Source organism: Glycine max, chromosome 5 (genome assembly GCF_000004515.6).
Source record: "Glycine max cultivar Williams 82 chromosome 5, Glycine_max_v4.0, whole genome shotgun sequence".
Classification (NCBI taxonomy): Eukaryota; Viridiplantae; Streptophyta; class Magnoliopsida; order Fabales; family Fabaceae; genus Glycine; species Glycine max.
The window spans coordinates 24,730,607-24,755,365 of NC_038241.2; the positions used below are offsets into that span (position 1 = coordinate 24,730,607).

Consider the following 24,759-nt stretch of genomic DNA (forward strand, 5'->3'; position numbering starts at 1 on the left):
GTCAGTGGATCCCGTTTGATGCAGATGCTATCGGCCAATTCCTGGGATACCCTTTAGTGCTGGAAGAGGGCCAGGAGTGCGAGTATGGCCAGAGGAGGAACCGGTCCGATGGGTTCGATGAGGAGGCCATCGCCCAGTTGCTATGTATACCGGGGCAGGATTTTGCCCGGACTACTGCCGGGAGACGGGTGCGGATCATGCGCACCAACATGACCATCCTGACTCACATCTGGATGACTTTGCTGCTCAGCAACATCCAGCCCAGCGACCATAATTCCGACCTCCCCCTGCCGAAGTGTCAGCTGGTGTACGCCATCCTGACGCGGATGAGCAATCACGTGGCTCAGTTAATCGCTGATGCGATCTATATATTTGCAGGTATGGCGCCTACCAGGCACCCTCTGGACCCGGATAAGTCCAACAGGGCCCTGGGTTTTCCCGCCTTAATCACAAAACTCTGCCAGTCGTTCGGAGTCCCTGTCGCACCTAGCAAGGTGATTCGGCCGCCCATCACCCGAGATTTTATTGAGAAGTATTGCACACAGAGACAGGCCCAGGGGGATGCTCCGCAGGCCGCAGACGCGCCGCCACCTCATTAGGCCGGTCCAGCCGGATCGTTTGATGCAGAGCAGTATTTGCGGCATTTGGTTTGCCAGCAGGTGGCCAACCACCGGGCACATGTACAGACCCATGATTGTCTTTATCAGATGAGTCTCAGCCTGCAGAGTCAGGGCTTTACTTCTTTTCCGTGCCCTACTCCGGACCAGTTCAGGGCAGAGGTCGCATGGCCTGGAGATTGGCTTGAGGCCCGGGCAGGAGAGGCACCAGCAGAGGCTCCCGACGAGGCAGATGAGGCCCGCGAGGACGAGGAGATGACCGATTTACTTGATTTCTTAGGAGGGAGCGGGGCCACATGATTGGGAGATCCCTTGATCCATATTTCTTTTTGTTTCTATTTTTCCTGTTATATATTTTTGTTTGACTAAGGGACTAACGTTTGTTTCATGTTTTGACTTTTGTTTTGTACATACATATCGTTTGAGTTGTTACGTCGGTACTTGTTTCATTGTTATCAATAGTGTTTGTTGGAATTCCGGAACCGTGTAGAGTTTTTCATTTAGGAACGTCGTCCTAAAAATAAATTGAACCAAAAATCCTAATAAAAAGAAAGAAGCGTTGTGAATAAAAGTCATGTTCATAAAGAAAAGAAAAAGGTTTTTATCTATACATGTATGTAAAAGGAAAATGTGTATAGAAGGTCTTTGTGTGTAAATGATGCGTGGAAAGGAATTCTTGTGTGTGTGAGCAACGAGTGTATATGAAGAAACTTTGGTGTGAACTATAAGTGTGTGTTGGGAAAAATGAAAAATCTTTGAATGTAAATAGGGTTTGTATATAGACCGTGTGACGTAAAGAGAAGAGTTCTAATGCGTGTACAGAAAAAGTTTGTCATGTATGAAAATATAGATGTACAAAGAAAGGTTTTCCTCATAAAGGACCACAGGTGTATAGTTTTAGTGAACATATATAAAAATAAAACAAAAAAGTAAAGAGAAAGAAAGACTGCGAAGGTCGACATGTTATAGTTAAGAAGCATAAATCATTCGTAAAGAGCAAACGCATCTTCTGGAAACAAGGGACTGATGCTAAGAGTTTATTTTCCGGAATGAACCGAGATAAGGATGGATAAATGCATTGAACTGATGAAAGAACATAACTTGGAAACGTTGGGTCTGTCTGTGTAAATTCCCAATCGTAGTATCACAATGCCATAAATGGGATGCTTGAGGGCCCACCTGGCTGTAGCCATGACTAATTTTGAACGTTGTTTTCAAATCATCATTGTCACGCGTGCCTTATGGAATAATATGGAAGTTCGGCCCGAAATCGACACCTTGACACCCAAATTTGTTTCGCCCCAGATATCAAGATTGGGGTTCCCGCGATAAAAGACCCCATTGAAACACAACCTTAGACCTTTTTGAACCTTGGCTTGTAAAAAAGGAATCCTCATTCTTTCCCCCGAAGCAAAGGACAGCGGAATCTCCTCAAGGGAGAGCAAATAGAATGCTAAACCCGATTTCCCAAAGAAAGGGATGGGGAAGGAAAAGTGAAAAGAAAGAAAAGGAAGAAATGGAAAGAAAGAAAAAAATGAAAATAAAGAAAAAAACAGAAAGAAGGATTCCCGATCAAAGATCGAAAGGAAGTAAAAGGGGAAAAGAAGCAATTCTCGATCAATGAAAGAAAGAGGACAGAAATTCTTCAAGCCAGATTGCCACTCAAAATCATTCTCGACTGGCAATATCCCACCCCACATGAACAAAGAGGAAAAGACCGAAACACCCAGCTTCCTCTCCAAAAACCCTAACCTCAAGAAAATCCTATTGGTCTGTGATCGTACGTTTGATCTTTGATTCGATAGGAAGTCGCATGCAAAATAGAGTCATGGTGCAATTGTGGTTTGGGAATAGGATAAAACACTTGCCTTGTGAGTTTTATACACTATGAGTGATTTATTTTCAGCTTAGCCCGATGTTTCCCCCGCATGTTCATTTGAAAGCTAAAAGTTGACATCCTACCCTTCATTCTCGGTTACAAGGAAGATTACCCTTGGCACAAGTATATTGTTTCTCTAAGATGTGGTGCTCTCGCGAATGATTTATTTTTCTTTGCAAAAAGCATGTTTTCCTTTTAGGTGGAAAAACCCGGTGGACTGTTCGGTCCTGCCAACCCTTTTTCGGAGCCCCATGAATTGCGTTTTCGTTCATGTGTCCTCCACTTTCGAGTTTGGAGCTGTGTTTCATGATTGCCTAAGTGCGGACCCTCAAGGCAATCCTCCATTCTCCCCCTTTTTCGGAGCTCCATGAATTGCGTTTTCATTCATGTGTCCTCCACTTTCGAGTTTGGAGCTGTGTTTCATGATTGCCTAAGTGCGGACCCTCAAGGCAATCCTCCATTCTCCCCCTTTTTCGGAGCTCCATGAATTGCGTTTTCGTTCATGTGTCCTCCACTTTCGAGTTTGAAGCTGTGTTTCATGATTGCCTAAGTGCGGACCCTCAAGGCAATCCTCCATTCTCTCCCTTTTTCGGAGCTCCATGAATTGCGTTTTCGTTCATGTGTCCTCCACTTTCGAGTTTGGAGCTGTGTTTCATGATTGCCTAAGTGCGGACCCTCAAGGCAATCCTCCATTCTCCCCCTTTTTCGAAGCTCCATTGTCGCAACCTACCCTTCGGCAGGAGGGCGACGCGTGACTCGCGGGATGCGTGTTCCACGAAAGGAATACGCGCGGAGTCGCCACCAACGTTTATTTGAGGAAAACGTCAGAAAAAACGGAAAAGACGCAATCTACGAACTTTTAAGTGAAAGGTTCAGGAGTTGTATTTACGCATGGGGAAGGTGTTAGCACCCCATACGTTCGTCACAAGGTACGGCAGCCTTTAATCGAATGTGCAAACATGACTTTGATTTTTACGTTCCCTTTACGTTCTTATATCTTTTATGCCCTTTTTTATATTTTTCGCTTTTTGTGGTCGACAAGGGTGTTTTCCCTTTGCTCCTACGTATTCCTCAATTGTGATGAGGAAATCAGACCTAAGTAGTTCTTTCGGAACAAAGTGTTTGGTTAAGTTGTTTTTGTCTTTTTTTGCAAAATATGTTTTTATTGAACAAAAGGTCATTTAAGGTGTTGGACCATTAAACGGTCTTTTGATTTTGAAAGGAGAGAAACGTTAAGGCGTTGGACCATTAACGATCTCTTGTTTTTGAAAGGAGAGAAACGTTAAGGCATTGGACCATTAACGATCTTTTGGGGTGGTCGACAAAAGCGGGGTTTTTGCTCCTACGTATCCTCAATTGCGATGAGGAAATCAGACCTACGTAGTTCTTGCTTATGCGTGAATCAAGTGATTCTTTTTTACTTGAAAGGTGATCATTTTAAGGCGTTGGACCTTGAAAATGATCCATTTTACTTAGTAAGAAACAGAAATGATAAACTTTCAAAATCCTATTTTTGTGGACGAGCTTGACTAGGCGAGTCGATTTTAGCCTTAGTTTCACTTTAGTTATTTAGTCAATTCAATTAAGAATGAGAAATCCCAAAGAGAAAATGTCCAATTGATTTTTCGCTTTATTTTACTAAAAGGTATTTTTTTATTATTATATTATTATTTACCTCTTTTTTTATTTCCAACGTGGTTGCGGCATGACCGATCGGTCGGAATTCATTTCAACCAAAGTTAACGGATGATACAATTCAAACGATCGGTGGAAATTTATTTTATTTTTAGGTTAAGCGAGAAATGACTTAAATAAATGGCTTAAGCACGTCAAAAGGGGGTATAAAAAGTAAATGAAAACGAGAATAAAAATACATGAAACCAAATGTGAACCACCACTGGTACATAGAATGAATTAAAAAGCTTGGTTTGAGGTACTTACCCGTTGAAGACTGAAGAACGATGAAGAACGAATGAAGAACGTCGAAGAACGGTCAAAAACCTTCGCGAAATCACTCACGGAAACGTTACGGAAGCGCCTCGGCTTGGATTTTCTTCACGGAACCAATTTTCCTCAGCTATTTCGAGAAAGAGAGAAGTGCCTAAGGGGCTGAACCCTTTTCTACTTCACTTCTCCCCCTATTTATAGAAAATTGGGGGAGAAGCTTGCCACCCAGCTCGCCCAGGCTAGCAAGGTTGCTTCCTCCAGAAGCTACATCCTTCTGGAGGAATCTTCTGGAGGGCCCAAGTGGGCCTGGTTGCTATTTGCATCCCCCATTTTTACTAAATACACCTCCTGCCCTTTTTTGGTGATTCTTTTTTCGTAAAGTTACGGAAACTTACGGATTTCGCAACGATACTTGTTTTCTTTCTGTAATGTTACGGAACCTTGCGGATTACATAATCATCCCCTTTTTTGACTTACGGAATGTTACGGAACCTCACTAATTGTGCAACGATGCTTCCTTTTGATTTCCGGTGTGTCACGGAACCTTACGGATTGTGCATCAATACCTTCTTTTGATTTCCGGCATGTCTCGGAACTTCACAAATTGCCTAATGATGGGTGTCAAGCACCTCACAAGGACCAAACAAAAGTTGCATGCCACCAAGCAAAGGTCCCCGGACAAAATTAGGGTATGACATCCATGAATTGCGTTTTCGTTCATGTGTCCTCCACTTTCGAGTTTGGAGCTGTGTTTCATGATTGCCTAAGTGCGGACCCTCAAGGCAATCCTCCATTCTCCCCCTTTTTCAGAGCTCCATGAATTGCGTTTTCATTCATGTGTCCTCCACTTTCGAGTTTGGAGCTTTGTTTCATGATTGCCTAAGTGAGGACCCTCAAGGCAATCCTCCATTCTCCCCCTTTTTCGGAGCTCCATGAATTGCGTTTTCGTTCATGTGTCCTCCACTTTCGAGTTTGGAGTTGTGTTTCATGATTGCCTAAGTGCGGACCCTCAAGGCAATCCTCCATTCTCCCCTCTTTTTTTTTCTCGGAGCCCCATGAATGTTATTGCCTAGCGCTGTTCATGTGTCCTCTACTTTCGAGTTTGGAGCCGTGTTTCATGATTGCCTAAGTGCGGACCCTCAAGGCAATCCTCCATTCTCCCCTTTTTTCGGAGCCCCATGAATGTCATTGCCTAGCGCTGTTCATGTGTCCTCCATTATCAAGCGCGAAGCCTTTGGTGACTGGGAAACATGTTCTTCTGTTGTTTTCCGGATCGGTTCCTTCGCCAAATATGTGTATATGTATATTATATTTGTTGTTCTTGTTGTTGTTTGTATTTTGTTTTGTGCAGAAGAAAAAAAGAAGGAGTAGAGACGAGAGTCGTCATCACGGAAAGGGAAGGACGGACGAAATCAGTGTCCTATCTTTGCTTTCCTCTTATCTCCGATGAGAGGTAAGTAAAGAGGGGCAACTGTCATACCCTAATTTCGTCCGGGAATTATTACTTGATGACATGCAACCTTTGGTTAGCTGCTTTGAGATACTTGGCGTCCTTTGTTGCACAATAAATGAAGTCCCGAGACGTGTCAAAAATCAAAAGGAAGCAGGCGTGCGCGATCCGTGAAATTCCGTAATGTGGCGGAAATCGAAAAGAGGTGTTTTTGCGTAATCCGTGAGTTTCCGTAACTTCTTCGAAAGCTAAAAAAGAGTAAATATATAATCCGTAAGGATTCATAACCTTGCGGAAGGAAAATAAGTATCGTTACGAAATTCGTAAAGTTTCGTAACGTTACGGAAAAAGAATTACCAAAAAAATAGAAGGGGGTGCATTTAGTAAAAAGGGGGTACAAATAGCAATTTGGCCCACTTGGGCTTTCCAGATCCTTACTCCAGAAGGCTGTTGCTTGTGGCGTCCCTAAATTAATGACTGGTTTAATAGTAATAATTTAAATAACAAAAACCATGGTAAATTTTTTTTTTTTATTTTTCTTTTTCATTTCTTTCTCTTTTCACCATAACTAGGTTTAGAAGGAAAATCCTCACTACAGAGTCCTGAATGGCCAGTTCACAACTCTGTTCGGAGTCATTTCTTTCTTACCGCTCATAATCTCTAAACTATTTTGCCTTTTCAAAAAGGAAGAATGTACCAGCCATTACTTTAGGTCGTCACGTGAAAATAAAAGAATAAAATACGGTCGATAAACTCTTTTACAAATAAAGTTGCTAATGCTTTCTTTTCAAATAACAAGATCGATCATAAATGCACTCATCATTTAAAGCTGTCCAAAATATGGGAGTTTTACAAAATACATAGTGTCATCCAGAGCAAAGGTGTTCATAGTGGTGGCTTCAGCCACATGCAATCATCAAATTCCTATACATCAGGTCTACCCATACAAAAACAAAAGAGTAAACCTAACAGTCAGTCCTAGATACACCCACCCTCAAAAAGTATACAAAACTAATCCAAAAAGTTGTCCACTAGGATGAAGAGCCTCCGCTGATCGCCATCTCCCTCGGGCCACTATCCTCCGTAGAGTCTGCCTCAGATGCCGACATGACTTCCTCGGGAGAATCCACCTCAAGAAGTGGATCCTCATCACCCTCTAGAAAGTCAAGGGCATCCACAGCAGGCTCAGGAGGTAGCTCCTCCAGATCCTCCTCAGGGTCTTCCTCGGATGACGTTACCTCGATCACTTGAACGGGCTCCACTAGACGATATGGTGTAGGCGTGGGTAGTATCCACTCCACAGTGCGCTGAAGCGTCCGTGCAGGTTCATCTGGATGCACCAAAGAAGTAGCCGTGAATCGAATGGTGCCCCGAAATCGGCACCTCGTGTTGCCTTCGAGGGTCTCCCAAGCTCCCTCTAGGCACTCCATCTCTACTCGATCACGGATTAGCTGCGCCGCCATCACGATCTACAAGAAAGAAGAGAAAGGGGTAGACTCTTTCACGAGAATCTAACTGTGCTGCACACAATTTGTCTCATAACCACTACATGCAAGTAAAAGGGGTATTTTAAGGCTTTCCATCTCTGGTAATCGATTACACATCCTTGGTAATCGATTACCAGAGGCTAAACTTGAATTACACAGCCTCAGGACATGAAATATGCAAAAATGCACTGTGTAATCGATTACACATACCTGGTAATCGATTACCAGTGACCCATCCCTCTGTGTAATCGATTACACAGGCTGGTAATCGATTACCAGAGGCTCCCTAAGTTTCCTGACTTCGTTTTCAAGCCTGGTAATCGATTACACCCCTTGGTAATCGATTACCAGAGACCATCTTAGCCTCCTGTCTTCAATTTTAAGCCTTGTAATCGATTACCCACCCTTGGTAATCGATTACCAGAGGCCATAATCCACATATCACACAAAATTCACAGCTGGCCAGCCACCACAAGCCTCCTTGCTTTGTGGTCTTTGTTCCTTTTATCTGTTGACTGCCAGGAGCTCGCCTGTTTAGGTACATCACAGGTTCTCACTGGCCGACTATGCCCGGGTTGGGTCGGGATTGGTCAAGCTTGGTTTCGGGCAATAGCACCCCACCTGACGTCCCCAAGGTCTCCTGACCCCCGCGACATATCTCCAGGTACCACTCTGTGGTCAACAATAAAAGCAGGAAGTTTCACCCTTCAACACTTCCTCATCTCAAGCTTGTAGGATTATGGGGTACCCATCACATGTGGTACTAGGTGGCGGTCGGGCGATGGTGCATAACAAGTTTTCCACATCCACAATGCGCGCATAAACCCATCATCCCCTGTTGCCCACCTCCAACTGAGCTCACGTACTCCCACGTAGCCCATATCCTCGTTTCTCTCAACACCGGTTCCCCATCAATCCTCCCAAGCTTCCACAACATCCAAGCAAAACAACATTCAAACAGCACAAGCTATCACAGCCAAGCAAAACAGAGCAAAGGCAGAAAACTCTGCTCAACACATCAACCAAAATCACAGCTTTTCTCACTTAAAGACCACAGTAACAATTCCTTCGATCCAATTCGTTAACCGTTGGATCGACTCCAAAATTTTACTGGAAGTCTATAGTGCATAAGCCTACATTGTGACCGTTGGGATCTACTAGCAAACATCCAGAACTCATTCTGTACTACTCTTTCCACAGCCAACCACACACAAGCATTTTCTGCACCAAGCTAAAATCCTGCTGCACCTATTTTGACAGCAAAATTCTGCATAAGTGCAGATTTCGAAAATCACACTTCCCCTCATCCAATCTTGCTCAAATCAAATCCTACAAGTCCCAAATCATGTATCAAACATGTCTAAACCAAAGCCAAGCTTCAAACCACAGCAACACAAAATCTAGGTGTCCAAAACCCCTCAATTCAATGGGTTTTCTAGGTTTGAAAAGTGAAATTTAGAATGAGGTAAATTTGAAGCAAACTCTCACCTCACACAAGTCCATAACATCAATCTAAACTTGCTCAAACTGAATTTACACCAAAAATTCCACCGAATCAAAATTTGACCCCTCAACACCCAATTTCGCCCTAGAAATGGCTCTTGGTTCACTTTGGTCATTTGTTTTTCTCTCTAGCACAGTCCAAGCTTTCTCATAAGTCCTAAATGACATTTCAAGCTAGGATTAACTCACTTTAACCTCCATTTACCACAGAATTCAGACTTAACCTTCCAACTCTCAAAGCCTCACTCTTTTTCCACTCATAACATCACATTCTCACTTTCTAACCCTAGGTTAGTTCTACCCTTCATCTCTAATAGTTTTCCATCAGCAATTTCAGCATATAAACATCACAAACATCATCACAAAAACCCTAAAACATAATGGGTATGTTTAACTCATCCAACATGGCAATTTCAACAAGCTTTCAACAAAAGTCTTCACAAATAATCATCACACAGCAGAACCCTAGCAAGACTACCCATCATATCTCCCAAAACCCCATACCCACGAAAATCAAAGGAGAAAGAAGTCCACCCAAACCTGAATTTTCGAAGTCCCACTCGTAGCCACGCACTTCACGACCCCGAAAATGCTCTCCTTTCACGATTTGGGGCAGAAATGAGCACCAAAGGTTGAAGCTTTGTGTGGAGCTTCAATGGTGAATGAGGGAGGAAGAAAAGCAACGTGAGGGAGAGGGAGAGAGAGCTTCTGAAAATGTGGGGCTGAGTGAGGAGAGAGAGGGTTGCTTTTTGGTTTTAAATAAAAGGGTTTTTCTCTTTTTCTATTATTTTATTTAAGCAATGCCACATGTCTCCATTTGAGTGGAGCAAGAAAGGCCCACTTTCCCTTTTTGACTGTGACCCATACTCAGTCACAAAAGTGAGGAAAATCTGACCTTTGAAACGCTAAAATCCTGCCTCGGTTTGCGTGTCGTTTCTCTGGTTCCAAATCCTCGTGTTTCTCTGCGTCCGTCGGGGCCAGTTTTCGAAAGTAAGCAATATATATATCAAAACGCTCAGAATAAAACCCCGAGCGTGGTTCAGAGGTTGGTTTCGTTAAATTCTAAGTCGCACACAAAACGATGATTTTTAACTAATTAATTAAGAATTAACCCATAACCTCCCAGTTATGGATTTCTCTTCCTTAATTAGTCTAACCCGCGTATCTTGCCCCTACTATTCCTACCCTTACCAAGAACATATATGCATATACACTGAATAATACTTATATATATATATAATCATTCAAAATACATCGTTTCCAAAAATTCCGGGTAGAAATTTCCAGGATGTTACATTGCTTCTGGAGGAAGCAACCTTGCTCGCCTGGGCGAGCTGGGTGGCAAGCTCCTCCCCTATTTTGCTATAAATAGGGGGAGGAGTGAAGAAGAAAAGGGTTCAGCCTTCTTGGCACTTCTCTCTCTCTCGAAATTGCTGAGGAAAATTATTTCCGTGAAGAAAATCCAAGCCGAGGCGCTTCCGTAACATTTCCATAACGTTTCCGTGAGTAATTACGCGAAGATTCTCGACCGTTCTTCAAGATTCATCGTTCGTTCTTCGTTTTCTTCAGTCTTCAACGGGTAAGTACTTCAAACCGAGCTTTTCAATTCATTCTATGTACCCGTGGTGGTCCACATTTTGTTTCATGTATTTTTATTCTCGTTTTCATTTGTTTTTTATACCCCCTTTTGACGTGTTTAAGCCATTTATTTAAGTCATTTCTCGCTTAATCTAAAAATAAAATAAATTTTCACCGATCGTTTGAATTGTATCATCCGTTAATTTCGGTTAAAATGAATTCCGACCGTTCGATCGTGCCGTAACCACGTTGGAAATCAAAAAAGAGGTAAAATAATAATATAATAATAAAAAATACCTTTTAGTAAAGTAAAGCGAAAAATCAATCGGACGTTTTCTCTTTGGGATTTCTCATTCTTAATTGAATTGACTAATAACTAAAGTGAAACTAAGGCTAAAATCAAACTCGCCTAGTCAAGCTCGTCCACAAAAATAGGTTTTTTGAAAGTTTATCATTTCAGTTTCTTACTAAGTAAAAAGGATCATTTTTAAGGTCCAACGCCTTAAAATGATCACCCCTCAAGTAAAAAAATCGATCACTTGATTCACGCATAAAAAAGAACTACGTAGGTCTGATTTCCTCTTCGATAGAGGGTACGTAGGAGCAAAAGCCCCGCTTTTGTCGACCTCAAAAAATAAAAAATAAATAAAAGTTAAGGTAATACAATTTCCACAATTCTAAAAAATAGGTTGTTGTCCTTCGAGACAAACGTGAGAGGTGCTAATACCTTCCTCAAACGTAAATACAACTCCCGAACTTAGAATTTTCATTTTGACCAGTTTCCTTCGGTTTTCCTGACGTTTTCCACAAATAAACGTTGGTGGCGACTCCGCGCATCTTTCCTCCTTTGGAAAGCGCACCCTTGAGCCTCGCCTTCGCTCGCCTGCAAAAGGGCACGTTGCGACAGCGTATGAAACATGGGCACCATCAATGCACTGACCGTGGATAATTAAAGATTCTAAGTCATCCCCCTCTAGAGATGCTTAAAACTCTTTAACCACTCTTTCTCCCACCAGGGATATCCAACAAGGTCACTACACCCCCCATGTACATACACAACATAACATCATCACAGTGCATTTTCAACATCATCAACATTTCATCTCAACATCATTCTCAACATCAACATCATCTCATCTAAATGGCATTAACAACAACAACAACATCATCTCATATTAACATAATCATCAATAACAACATCAACTCATGTTAACATAGTCATCAATAACAACATCAACTCATGTTAACATAGTCATCAATAACAACATCATCTCATATCAATATTATCATAAACATCGATGTCACCTCATGTCAATTAATGTCATCAATAGAAATATCATTAGTAGATTACACTCCGCATATACATATATAGTTCATGCCTGAGATTCACACTCCCCAGGTCTTCAGACAACACAAGTCTAATAGAAACAATAATGTTATTCATCAATAATAGATATATTGCATCCCATTAGTCAAAAACATTGTTTTCTTGAAAACCAGCATGCAATAGGGACATGCATACATCCCCATATTTAGGTTCCCTAACCCTAACTATGGTATTAAAAACTGTAAATAATAACAAACTCCCTTCACCTATCGTGAGCTCTCCTTCAGTTCCTCTTTGCATCGCTCAGAGGTCTCTCTCGTTCACGCTCATCAGTCCAAATGCAAGGTTCTCGAAGAAACCGTGAAGGAATGATTGGAGGCTTCGTTCTCTACCGAATCCTTGAGTTGAGTTTTGAAGATTCCGCTCCGATTAAATTGTTCTTCTCCGTGCAGTGATCTGACAGCAAGCAAAAGCAGCTCGTGGCAGTCACCGGTGGTCAGTGGTGGTGGAGGAGGAGCTTGGGGGTGTTGGGGGAGGGTTTAGGGGAAGAGGAGGAGTAAAAAGATGGCTCTTTTATGCTGCTGGACATATTTGCAGCCTACAACACTCGCCCAGGTGAGTTTGGCTCGCCTGAGCGAGCAGATCAAGCTCAAGTTTTTTTGCTTCGGTAAAAAAATCATATCTCATACTCAAGATGTTATATCGCAAATCCCAATGGTCAGAGTGTAGAATTTTCTTAGGAACCTCCATACAAAATTTGAAAATGATCCAACAGTTAATGAATTCGAGATGTCGATTTTACTGAAATAGGTTTAGGTAAAATTTGAAATCTCATAATTTCAACTTAGCTCAACAAAATTCCACATAACTCAACATTCACATCAAGAAATTCACACATGACTAATTCAAGCCATACCTCAACTCATTCAAGTCAACCATATAGTCAAATAACACAATAAACACAATTAAACATTGATTTATAATTAATAATATTTTAGGGTGTTACATTTCGCCCGCACTCCCGTCGTAGGGTAGGTTGCGATAGATGGCGACTCCACTGGAGACTGTTTGAGAGTTAAGTCATTCGATCAGTGTGCAGTGTTTTATTGTGACTTCTTCTTTATTTATGCTCCCTCTTCTCTTTTATCTTTTGTTTTGTCCATATTTGTGTATAAACTTTGCTATGTTATTTGTTTGGTGTGTGTCTATCTATCTATTACATTCATAGTTAGAAATATTTTTGTCCTATGTACATATAGCACCTACACCTTTGTACACACATTGAGATATTAGGCCCTATACCTGGGTCTATGTGAGCCATAAGGAGTAGAGGTCGATCTGTGGTCATGCTAGGTTTTTCACTCGCTTGATAATGGTGAAGTCTCATCTAGAGTTTTTCTCTTTTAGTGATGCATTGTCGCTGATAGCCCCTATCGCCACAATGTATTACCTAAGAGAATGATATCTCTAGAAGCCCTTGGGAGTTGTCACTAGAAAGGGACTTTTGGATCCTTTCCATTAGGTTCCTAAATTAAGGGAGGCAGATAGCAAACTCACTTTGGCTTATTCCTTGATCGCATCATACATCTCTTCATGGCATCGTAATGAACATATCATTTATCATTTATCATATTCATGCATTGCATTTGCATGAGTCATTGCATTATCATACATCTTCGTTTAGCATGCTTTTATTCTGCCAATTGCATACATTCTATTTTCATCGTTCACATGTTATGTTCACTCATGAATGATCCTTGCATTTTCCACTGCAAAAAAAAACAAAAAAACAAACAAAAACAAAAGAAAGAACAAAGAGAAAGTCACAATGAAGCATGAAAGTTTACACCACATTCTTAGTTACATGTGTTGGATACCATGATGATGGCTATAAACCAACCATGTTGGGATTATACACTCATTTCTCTTAAAAAAATGATTGAAAATCATGTGAACATGGTACCTAATGCATGGTTAACTAGGAAATGATGGTTCCTCGAGCATCTCATGTCAATCTCATAATTACATTTGTCATGCATAACATAAGTGTGCCCTAGTCATTCATCTCTATGATAGGTTATCGAAGTATTGACAATCAAAATTTCTATTCCTTGGATTATGGGGTTGAACCAAGCACATGTTTTAAAGGAAAGGTTCATCAAGTCAAGGTCAAGTATGGAAGTAACTAGCTTGCAAAAGTTGGGGTAGAACATGGATCGAGTTACATCGCTTCTTTGTCTACTGCCAACACATGATTGAGCTAAATAATTTACAAAATTAAGGATTGTTGACATCCATGTTTTATTTCCAGACAATATGTGATGAACCATGTTTTAATGAAAATCTAAATTGATTCGGCCCTATGTCCTGTATAAAATTCGCAATACTTCAACAATGCATCATTCACATACATCCATGCTTTTTTTATTTTTACATTGGTGGCATTACTCATTACATTCTTTCCTTGAAATTAGAACTGTAATCATAGTAATCAAAAGAAAAGAACACGCTTTACGATGCCCTTACCGAACGTGTGTCAGAGCTAGAGTAATGAGTGAAATAGAGGAGGTGCAAGAGCAGATGAAGGCCATGAAAGACCAGATGACCACCATGATAAAAGGCCATGATGAGCATGAGGAAAATGATGGAGGTCAACACGACTGCAGTCGCCACTACAAGTGCCACCATTGAGGTGGACCCAACTCACCCACCTGGCCTCAACCAAGTAAATTGCCCAGCCTCAGACATGGTAGGTTAGGGAGGCAAAGCATTGGGAAGTACGGGTGGCTCCCATTTTGTGCAGGTCCAGAGCAAGCATTCCTTCCCACTATATGGCTTGCCTATCAACTATACACCACCCAATGTTGTACACGCTCCTGATGAGAACATCGATAACTCTGCTCCTATTCTCATTGAAAGCCAACAACCCCAATCTGGTCAAGCACAGGTCCCTCAACCCATGGGGGAGACACATGAAGTACCCCGAGACCGCCCTCTAGCCGACTCCAAGCCTCGCCTCAGATATGCCACTGAGGGGCAAGCATTTGGTGGCATACCTCTACCAAACACTTTGGGGGGCCCTTAATATCACCCACAACCAGAACAGTTACATTTTGTGGTGGAAAGACTGCCTCCTGCCATGGTAGAAAGGGAAAAATTTGATCATATAGAAGAAAGGCTGAGGGCCATTGAAGGAGGTGGAGATTATGCTTTTACTGACATGGCAAAGTTGTGCCTAGTGCCTGACCTCGTCATCCCTCTGAAGTTCAAGGTGTCAGATTTCAATAAGTACAAGGGGACTACTTGCCCCAAGAATCACTTGAAGATGTACAGTAGGAAAATGGGGGCATACTCGAAAGATGAAAAATTGTTGATGCATTTCTTCCAGGAAAGTCTTACTGGGGCAGCCGTCACCTGGTATAATAATCTGGAACCTTCCCGAGTTCATTCTTGGAATGACCTAATGGTTTCCTTCATTAGGCAGTATCAGTACAATTCTGATATGGCTCTAGATAGAATGCAGCTACAGAACATGTGTAAGAAGGAGCATGAATCTTTCAAAGAATACGCCCAAAGGTGGAGGAATCTGGCAGCTCAAGTAGTGCCCCCAATGATGGAAAGGGAGATGATAACAATGATAGTAGACACATTACCGGTGTTCTACTATGAGAAGATGGTGGGTTACATGCCTTCAAGCTTTGCTGATTTGGTTTTCACCGACGAAAAGATCAAAGTGGGTCTGAGAAGAGGCAAATTTGATTATCCTACTTTGATGAATATGAAGCCTAGGGAAAATGGTGAGAATAAAAAGAAGGGAGGAACCCATGTTGTGACTACTGTCCCTACATGGACAAATTTCCCACCAGCTCAACAATGTCAACACTCAGCCAATATCAGCCCTTCTCATTACCCACCATCCTATCAGCCAAGAACACCCAATCATCCACAAAGGCCACCCCTAAATCAGCCACAGAACTCGCCTGCTGCACATCCAATACCAAACATCACCCTTAACATGAACCAAAACACCAACTAGGGAAGGAATTTTCCAACAAATAAGCCTGTAGAATTCACCCCAATTTCGGTGTCGTATGTTAACTTACTCCCATATCTACTCAATAATGCAATGGTAGCCATAATCCCAGCCAAGGTTCCTCATCCTCCATTTTTTCGAGGATACAACTCGAATGCAACATGTGCTTATCATGGAGGAGTTCCAAGGCTTTCCATTAAGCATTGTATGACCCTGAAACATAAGGTGCAAAGTCTAATTGATGCGGGCTGGCTAAAATTTGAGAAAGATAATCGCTTGTGAATTCTGACATTGGCAAGCAACACTATGCATGGGGCAATTTGAAGGTTGTTATTAGATGTCTCTAATGACTCATTAGGATTTTCAAGTTTATGTCATTACTGTAAACAACAGTCACAATGCTAATAATATGGATAAATTTGATGTCTTTGTCTCTCATTCTCTCACAATTACATCTTTGCTTATTTAACTTTCACTGGAATGTGAATATAAGTCGTTGGTTTGTTTGCTCAAGTGACCTGCGTTCCTGAGTTGATCTCCAAGTCTGTTCAATTAGAAATCGCTCATTCTACACGTTTGGTGGGGGTGCCGTAAACGCGAGTAAAGTAAAAAAACATTTGATTGACTGTGTTTTAAATCAAAAATAAGAAGTACAAACATTCATGTGGCCTCATTTTATCATTCTTAAAAGTTGTCTTTTTGAGAGAAAAGTGAGTTATCAAGAACAAGAGTCATTTGACTTAATCTATCAATTGAAAATCCTCTAAATATTTCTCGTCCTTGAAAATTCATTTTCGAGAACCTACATAGTTTCTTTCATTTTTTCTTGCTACAAGGTCATGACAAGAGACAACAATAGATACCTAAGAGCCCTACACTAGGGCAATGAAAGGCACCATGCATGAGCCTCAAGAAAACCTAGGGGCAGATCAGAAGTTCTCACCCGGTAGGTTGAAATCCCGAAAGGATGGCCTAAGCAAAAATTAGGGTTAATAAAAATAAAAAGGGGGGAAACAATCAGGAGTGTGTTTATCAGGGGTTTGGTCCCAAAATTCAAACTACAAAAGTATCTAATAAAGATTTGAAATGTCACATGGTCGTGTTTCAACATCCCAAACACTAATTTATCCCTTGCTACCCCCTCTGAGCCAAAGTATATTTGTTTTCTAAAAAAACACAAAAAAAACAACAAAACCAAAATAGGAACCCTGAGTAGGAACCACCGCTAAACCGGCGGGAAGAGCAATGCAAACAACACATGCATGAAGTTGGGCAACAATGAAAAGAAAAAGGAAAATAAAAGTCCACCAAAGACAAGTGAAGAAAAAGAGAGACAAAAGATCTCTAGATTTTACAAGGAAGGCACAAAAGTGCGATAAAGATTAATGTATAAGACAAAAGGAGTAGAGCACAACCCAAGAGTTGAAAGGAACAAAAGTACAAGCAAGACTCTCAAGGTTCTTACTCCATATAACCCTCAAACACTCTTTGAGCCTCTCTAATCCTTTCTTTCATGGCCTTCTTACCCCTGACCACGTTACAAGCCCAATAAAGCCCATGTGGATCATGGAATGACTAATTTTGCTTTTACGTTGGGATTCTGGAATGAAACCCGCACACACTTGTGATTGCTCAATATATATATATATATATATATATATATATATATATATATATATATATATATATATATATATATATATAGGTTTTGCACTTGCATATTTGAGAAGAAAACTCCTTCGACCAGGAGCTCAGAAAATGCCCAAAAACAACTGTAATAGTAGGGTACATTTGATGTTAGTCGCTCATGCAGACTCCTTAGGATTCCTTTTGAATCCAAGGGTGGCCTTTGTTGTATAAATTCTTTCAAGATCAGCCCATGTCATCAAGTTTCAACGGGATCGACAGACCCTTGACATCAGTCTACGATCTTAAATTGGGAAAGTTTCACTTGGTCACATACCAAAGTGTGACAATCCATTTCCATCCTTCAATGGGGCGCACGATCGATCCCAAAGCCTTATGTCTTCTTTTTGTGCAGAATAATCGAAGTTTTTAAAAAGAAAGGGGAAAACCCTAGGATCAACATTTTGGTTGATTGATTAAATGTCAAATGGCTCCACTGCCGTCACCCAAAAATTGTCAAGTGGTTAAATCAAAAAGTACACTCTAAGGGAGTCCCCAAAGAGATTTGCAAAAGATAGGATGAGGCAATCAATATGTGTTTTCCACAAAAAAAGAAAAAAAAATAAACAAGAAAAAAAATCAAATCAAAATCAAAATCACAAAAATAGGAAAGGATTATGAGCATTACACAATTTTCATGATTCAAAACCTTTTGCATTACTAGATACAAAGCCTACATTTACTATATTTCAAGATGAAGGTTGCATGTATCTGCATCCCAAAAATCATGTTCATATTAGGCTATAAGTGCATAGATTTCTCTTTATATACCAATTTCCTAAATCTAATGCCCTATCTTTTGAGTTTAGGATGAGAGGCCCTCTCAAAGAGTCAACCTCTTGCTTTCTCATAAGGTTGAGCCCTTTGGTACTAGTACCTATTGGCTTGTTTCATAGGACTCAATGTCCTTTGCTTTATGATTTCATGGGACTCAAAATCCTCGCTTTTATCTTTCACAAGACTCAAAGTCCTCTCTTTTATCTTTCATAGGACTCAAAGTCCTTGCTTTTATCTTTCACAAGACTCAAAGTCCTCGCTTTGCCTCTATCTTTCATAGGACTCAAAGTCCTCTATCTTTATGCTTTCATAGGACTCAAAGTCCTTTGTCATTTATATTTCAAAAACTTCAATGTCTTCAGTCATTTACGCTTTCAAAAGACTACAAAGTCTTCATTTACATTTCAAAGACTTCAATGTCTTCAGTCATTTATGCTTTCAAAAGACTACAATGTCTTCATTTACATTTCAAAGAATTTAATGTCTTCAGTCATTTACGCTTTCAAAAGACCATAATGTCTTCATTTACATTTCAAAAACTTCAATGTCTTCAGTCATTTACACTTACGAAGACTTCAATGTCTTTTGCCTTTCACACTTTATAAGACTTCAACGTCTTTTGTCTTTCATAGGACTTAGTGTCCTCATCCTTATAGGACTCAATGTCCTTGTCTTTGCCTTTCATAGGACTCAATGTCCTTGTCTTTGTGCTTCTTAGGACTCAACATTCTCTATTTCTATGCTTTAAAAAAAACGTCAAATGTCTTCGGCTCTATAGGACTTCCATGTCCTCCCTTTTTACGTTATATAGGACTTCAATGTTCTTTTGTTTATAGGTTTTTCTTCCTTGGTTTTTGCCAGTTGCCCAGTCGAATAGCAAGGTCACTCGAACGAAACTAGTATCCTTATCTTTACTTCCCTTTTATTTCCAATAAAAGATAAGTAAAGACGGGCAACTGTCATACCCTAATTTGGTTTTTGCCAGTTATAGTGCGAAACAAAGGATCATTCAATGTTTTGATCAAGAATGCGAAAAATACCAAAAAAGGGGGGCAAAATGGTCTTTTCCTTGATTTTCCTGAACCCTAGCTCGCCTGGGCCACCAAATAGCTTCATGGTGAAGAAACCAACTTGCCTGGGTGAGCTCATTGCTTCAACACTAATTTTCAGCTCGCCCGGGCGAGCTGCCTTTGCCCTAAGTGTGATCAATCTCTACATCGTTCTTCATTCAGTGTTCTTCGTGAGACCGTTGGTTAGTTTTGTTTTTTAAAATTTGTATGTGATCTATGTACCCTTAGGGGTCTCCCACTACTACAAAATCACCTTTCTACATCGGTTTAAAGTGTCTTTCTACATCGGTTATCACCCGTCATTGAAAGACCCGCGACTTTCTACATCGGTTGACCAACCGTCTTAGAATGGCTTGGGTTCAAAGACAGGTCTCGAGCCACACCCGTCGTAGAATTCTGACTGTTCTACATCAGTTGTGGCGCCGAACCGATGTAGAATCATGTCATTCTAAGACGGGTTGGTCTCTAAACCCGTCTTAGAATGTCATATTTCTACATTTGTTGTTTGAATAACCGATGTAGAATGTCTGAAATTCTACATCAGTTGTGGGCTTGAAACGTCATAGAATGCTACCCCATGATAAAGTATTCTACATTATTTTTCCTAATAACCGATGTAGAATTATTAATTTTTTTAATTTTTTTCCCTTTTTTCATGAATGGCAATAACAATATTCAAAATAATTGAATCTAATGTCTCATATGATACTTACTTTATAAACCTTGGTCAAAATTCAACAATGAAAATAGTAAATGAATAATCACATCATTAAAACAAGTTACATATAAATCCTGGAAAGGAGGATGTAGGATTCAAATAAATGTGAACGAGAAGGATGCAAAAGAATCTATCAAAGTAAAATGTAGAAATAGAAGGTATTGCATAATAAAATGTAGAAATAGATGTGTGGAAAATAAGTGAGAACATGAAACCCAATACATGCAGTTACACATTTCAAAATCAATATTCTGTAAAAGATAAAATCCCAAGTGTCACCTGAGAAATGAGTAAACTCCATTTTAATCAATACTCCCTGAATATGCAAGGTGTTGTTATGTAGTCCCTGAATTAGAAAATATCAAATAAATCCGTAAAATTGAAATCACTGTCATTCAGATCTCTGAAATTGAAGATGCCTCGAAGTCATATGCGCATCAAAATACAGGGTAATATTAGCTGGGTACCTATAATATTAGTTGGGTCACTTTGAGAAATACACCATTGAAAATCTGTTTTACAAAAAGATAAGGATCAGCATCATCAAATTGCTTTTTTATATGAAAACAAATACAAACATTGAGTATAATAGTTTTCTTTGCATCATCTAATTGCATGATATCATATACTTCAAATGGAAACAAGTTGCATGCAACTAGCACAGCAAAACACTTTCCAAGCATCCAATAGTTTTGAAAAACTAAATAAACTACGACTCTCCTCATACCCAAAAGGCATGCACTTTAAAATTTCAAACAACCAAAGAATGGTCTAAGGCCAAATGATCAAACATAATCCATTCATTAGGGAAAAGAAATAAAATAATTGGATTAGAATGCTTACTTCTATGACAAGAAAATGAAAACACAAAAAAATCCTGGTTCAACCATCCTAAAACTAACTAACAGAGATGCATAACAAGGCATGTAATACAACAAAGCATCCAACATCCCTTTTAAGCATTCTATAACTGCAGATATACAAGTAAATACCATACCTGTCTCAATCACAACAGTTGTAGGATCTTCCATGATTTAGGGTCCATGGCATTAATACTGGAAAAACACAAATTACATAGTTAGAGGTGGTCAAGGCTAGGATTCAAGACTGGAATACTATTTGAGCGTGTAACACTTCTGCCTCCAATGGCAGCATTGAGGCTATCCTCTCATCTGTGATAGTGATAAGGATTATTTAAACAAATAACTATCTCAAAACCATGCAATACGTTTGGTTTCTCTAAACTTCTTGAAACATCATCTATCACATAATTGAAAATAAAGAGTTGATGCCTCTTCAAAAATTAGATTCATAGATTATGTAATGGTGAGGTGATCATATTTAAATTCAATTTTATAAATGTCAGTTTGAGCTATTTGTGTGGATGAAAAGCAGCCTAAGAGGAAGAGGTTGGAAGCTTAATCATTCTGTTGTCAAGAGTCTAGACATTATTAAGTGCTAAGTGTCAAAGATGTGATAGTTACAAAAATTTGACATAGATAATCAATGATAATTCTCCTGCCCTTGTTACAAACAAGAAAAGTAAACTCAATTTGTTGAAATTCTTCATATTTGTGGCACTCCAAAGAGAAAATATAGCACAAAAAGCTGAAATATAATTATACAAAAAATAAATGAAAATAAAGAGTTCACGTACACAAAGAAGTTGCATTCCTGTGATTGACATGAGTAGAACTTCCTAGATCAACTTGGTACTTCCATTATTAAAATGTTTAATATAGTTCCCTAATTACCAAAATATATGCAACATGGTCCTTTCCATTTGTTCTCATTGACGACATTAACCTGGTCTAGAGAAAAATTGGACGCATCACAGCCAAGCTAAGGTTGATACATTCTCAGGCACAAAATCAAGCTTAGTTTGCATAACCGAGAAGAAAGCTAAGTTTGAACCCACAATTGATATTGCTTTCACACGGGCTCCACTGAAGATTAAATTATTAGGTCTTTCTGTTGATTTACTGCAGCATTTGTTTAGAAACAAAACTGCAAATGTAAATCAATTGAATTAGATCTTCTCCTAACTATAGTTTCCATGCATACAGATAAAGGGGTAACTACCATGATAGTGACTGTAATTTGGAGTGACCTAGCAACCTAGGAAATTAATTAATCATTAAATATAACAAATAGTATTTTAGAAAAATCTAGAATGCATGAATTATTTCGTGGAATATTCACCCGACACTATTGAGAATGAGAAATTACTGGGACACTTATGAGTTTAATTTTCATCTGTAAAGATTTTTATAAGATTTTTACAGTATTGTTAAATAATTACTGTAGAAATTATTTTAGATACTATAATTTTTAAAATAATTATTAAAAAACCATTTATTTTATCATACATAATAATTTATAATTAGATGATAATATAAATTTTTTAAATATTATGTATATAGTTTAATTATATACTTACCGTGATAGGCATACACTAAAGTTATTTACTGCATCAATATATATTTTTTGTTAAATTAATACATTAAGATCAAATAAGCAGTATTCAAGCAACGTTAATTAAGGAGACAATAAACTGATACTTTTATTATTAAAAATTAAACGTTGACTATTATTTATCTTAGGATACTGATTTAAAAATAAAAAAAAGTGGAGTCTTTTTTTTAACAGAAGTGGAGTTTTTTAATTAAGTTAAATAGACATGAAAAATAAAGAAATAAAGAAATTTCTCCCTGTTTCTTTAGAGGTAGATGCAGAAGAGTAAGTGAAACATAAATAAATTTTACAAAATGCTTTTTATACTAGTTTAAAAATTCAATTAACTAAAAAATAAAATGGAAAGGTAGTTGATAATCATGGCTTAATAGAAAATGATAGTATGTCACTATATATCTCCTTATCCATATAAAATTTAACGGCATAGCATTTTTTTTCTGGAGCAGCATGCCTCGAGTGTGAGTGTGTCACTGGCAGATTGAATAATATAATCAAGAAAAATATATATTAAATTGGACTCCAACAAAGTCAGGAGGAGTCATACTTAAAAGAAACAAGTAAATAAAGGAAAATATAAGTAAGAAAAATATTATAATAATAATAATAATATTTACATTGTATTTACCTGTCATAAGATTCAGCTCTAGTATAAGCTTGAATAACCCAATTGTATGTCTCTGGATCAGGCTTCATGTAATCTGTTATGTAACAAATTATAGATAATTTACCTTACATAGAATTAATAATGAAGATATAGGCTTTAACAATTTAGAAAAGAGCATCACACACAGAAAAAAAAATGAAAAAAAGAAAAATACCATGAGAATTGAAAAATAATTGTGAACCCAGTAAGAGTATAAGAAAAAGAAAAAAGCTTCCCTTAAAATGAAGTTGACAGATGCAACTATGGCATATGCATCAATGACCACATTAGGCCCATTGGAGAAGGGAACCATGAAGTCATCTAAGCGACTAAGCAGCTGGTTTTTCTAAGATTATGTATGAAGTTAGAATATAAAGGTGGCTCAATACATCAAATATATCCTAAACAGTCATCATGCTTTTCTTTTCCGAAGAAAGAAAACATATAAAGTATCAATTGAATGCTAATCAAATCAGTTGAACAAGTAAACCAAATCAGTTCTCATTACCTAAGTATTGCAGCACAGGGATGCTTGAGTACAACATTGAATGAGATAGAAGTGTTATACCATGTTTCAGTTTAGATTAAAAATTATAATACTTGAAAAGTTATTTATGACTGCACGTTTGAAGAAGATTTATTCACAAGAGCCCAAAGTGCTTTTGGTATAAAGAAATCTTTTAGGTGAAGTAAAAAGATCGAGCGGTAACCATAAAAATACACTTTTCCTTTTAATTGTAGTTTGTGTATAGAAGTGAAATGCTTGAATACTGGCAAGTTAAATACACCTGAAGTGAAATGCTACTCCTTCCTCATGGAGTAGCATCTGATCAAAGTGCCACACACCTGAAAGTTGAGGCCATAAAAGAAAACAAAGCGTTTAGATTCCTTTTTTTTTTTTTTGTGCTAATACACAATTTCTTTCATTGAAAGAACTAGGGAAAGAAAAATTCAACCAAGTTGCGTGTAGCTGAATTAGAATTTCTTACCATGTCCTTTTCCAACTCTTCTAAGTTGAGCAACGTATTCAGAGATTTTTTTTATGGCTTCCACCTACCCAAATAAAAAAAAGTGCTGAGTTTTAGATTGACAAAAGCTTCCTTGCAGTGCTTTGCATATAATCATGTGCAAACCATTCTGCCAGTAACCTATAAAAAGTTTAATAAATTGCAACATCACATTACCTGTTCACCCAAAAACTCGCTTTCAATAAAATCTGACAATTGCGCATCATTGCTCTTTGAGGCAACCTATCAAACAACATCCAACATGTTCAAATATATGTATTTCCACTTTAAAAACATCAAAGTGAACATAAATGAGACAAATGTCATGCAGGTTTGGATAGCTACTATGGTTGATTCTAAGACCTAAAATCATGGTGAAATTTTGAAAAAGTGGAAGTAACCATTTGTTGTTTTAGCTTCCAACGTGGTTTTGGAATTGATTATGACAAAATTGAATCAAATCCAAACATGCTATGAATCCAAAACTAGGACCAAACAATCTTGATATCTTACACTGTGCAAGTTAAGCAACTTTTCATTTGTCAGCTTCTCCAACAACAGG

At 38.9% G+C, this 24,759-nt stretch overlaps 1 long non-coding RNA gene across 3 annotated transcripts; it reads right to left on the reverse strand.

Annotated features, from left to right (window-relative positions):
• Nucleotides 1-7,305: 7,305 nt before the first annotated feature.
• Nucleotides 7,306-23,971, reverse strand: LOC102666787 (uncharacterized). Of its 3 annotated transcripts, none has more exons than XR_005891448.1 (5): nt 23,173-23,971; nt 21,070-21,127; nt 20,540-20,584; nt 20,352-20,418; nt 7,306-7,362 (listed from the first exon to the last, which is right to left on the reverse strand). It is a non-coding gene; the product is annotated as an uncharacterized lncRNA (long non-coding RNA). The 3 variants fall into 3 exon arrangements; XR_005891449.1 differs by lacking the exon at nt 7,306-7,362 and adding an exon at nt 11,447-11,495; XR_414323.4 differs by lacking the exon at nt 7,306-7,362 and having other exon boundaries at nt 20,221-20,418.
• Nucleotides 23,972-24,759: the final 788 nt, after the last annotated feature.